Genomic DNA, 2,225 nt, shown 5'->3' on the forward strand with positions numbered 1-2,225 from the left:
CAAGTGCCTGTGAAGTGAGCGGGTGCTGGGGTTGGATAGAACTGCAAAGTTAAGCGTGCTCGGGCTGGAGTAGTGTGAGGATGGGTGACCTTCCGGGAAGTTTGACCACGGAGTGCGATTTGACTTGAGATTAAACATATTGGGCTTAATACACCACCAATGCCTAAGGTGGTAGAGGTAAATTCTCTTATGAAGTTTAATAAAAATGATAATCCTCACAATATGCATCCTAGTCAATGCCTTTATGAGTTTGAAAACTATATTAGGAAACAAGATCACTTCAATGCAAATGTTATGAAACAATTGAAATATAATTCTGATATGATTGCTCGCTTGAGTGACTTGTTATTTAGAATATTAAAGGATGTTAGAGGTGTTGGAAAACATGATTCCATGGTTCAAACTCAGTTAGAACACGTTGCTAAATCTAAAAAAGAATTGCTTGATGAAATGAATAATAATATGCATGACTTTGCTGTTAGAATTGCAACTAGAGGTAAAATGACTCAGGAACCACTTTATCCTGAGGGACACCCTAAAATAATTGAACAAGATTCACAAAGAGCTAACACTAGTGCACCTAATCCTTCTAAAAAGAAAAAGAAAAATGATAGGACTTTGCACACTTCTAGTGAACCTGAAATAGAAAAACCTCCTGATAATGAAAATGAAATTTCTATCTCTGATGCTGAAACTCAATCTGGTAATGAACACTAACATAATGATAAAATAGATAATGATGAGGTTCATGAAGACTCTCAACCAAGAAATGATAAAGAACAAGATAATGATGTTGAGATAGAACCACCTATTGATCTTGATAACCCACAACATAAAAATAAAAGATATGACAAAAGAGACTTTGTTGCTAGAAAACACGGTAAAGAAAGAGAACCGTGGGTTCAAAAACCTATGCCTTTTCCACCCAAGTCAACTAAAAAGAATGATTATGAAGAATTTGAACGCTTTGCTGAAATGCTGAAGCCAGTCTTTTTGCGTACTCGCTTGACTAATATCCTTAAAATGCCTCCGTATGCAAAGTATATGAAAGACATCGTCACAAATAAGAGAAAAATACCGGAAGCTGAAATCTCCACTATGCTTGCTAATTATAATTTCAAAGATGGAGTACCTAAAAAACTTGGAGATTCGGGAATACCAACTATACCTTGCACCATCAAAAAGAATTATGTGAAAACTGCTTTGTGTGATTTAGGAGTTGGTGTTAGCGTTATGCCTTTCTCTTTATATAGAAGACTTGACTTGAATAAACTCACACTTACTGAAATATCTTTGCAAATGGCTAACAAATCAACTGCCATACCTATCGGTATCTGTGAGGATGTGCCCGTTGTTGTTGCTAATGTTACTATTTTGACTGACTTTGTTATACTTGAGATGCCCGAGGACGACAACATGTCGATTATCCTTGGTAGACCCTTCTTGAATACTGCAGGGGCTGTTATTGATTGCAATAAAAACAAGGTCACTTTTCATATTAATGGAAATGAGCATACGGTGCACTTTATGAAGAAAAAATTCCAAGTGAATGGTATTAATGTTATTGAAAAATCTCCGACAATCACTATTGGAAGTTTTCAAATACCTCTACCTACTGTCAAAAAGAAAATGAAATGCTTATTGTTGGGGAAATTCATATCCCCATTGAGGTAACTTAGTGATTTACGAAAGTTCTTTGGGTTCATACTAATCGAAAGTGGTTGTTAATAAGACTTGATCAACCTTATTAATGAATCATTTTTTAGCGGTATGAAATTGATGAATTTAGTAAGGACTACTTTTTGTCCCTACTTTTTATTCTCTGTTTTTATTAGTTAAATAAAATAAATGCCATGTTTTGTCTGTTTTCTGAATTTCCCGTGCAATAAAAAATGACCAAAAATAAAAGTTCTCAAAATGCTCTGAAAATTTTATATGATTTTTTCCTAAATATTTAAGATTTTTTGGTGCAAAAATAACCAGAGGGGGGTGCACCAGGTGGGCACAACCCACCTGGGTGCCCCAGCACCCCCTGGCGCGCCCTGGGGATTGTGGTCCCCACATGGGCCCCTCACTTATCTTTTCATCCCACATCATCACTTACCTCCAGAAAAAAAAACCAATTGCTCTCTCTCTCTCCCGTGTTCTTGAGCTCAAACCCGCATATTTCGATCTCTTTCCTCGAAGCTCCATTTCTGAAACTGTTTCGGGGGATTGTTGCTTGG

Source organism: Triticum aestivum, chromosome 7A (genome assembly GCF_018294505.1).
Source record: "Triticum aestivum cultivar Chinese Spring chromosome 7A, IWGSC CS RefSeq v2.1, whole genome shotgun sequence".
NCBI classification, from domain to species: domain Eukaryota; kingdom Viridiplantae; phylum Streptophyta; class Magnoliopsida; order Poales; family Poaceae; genus Triticum; species Triticum aestivum.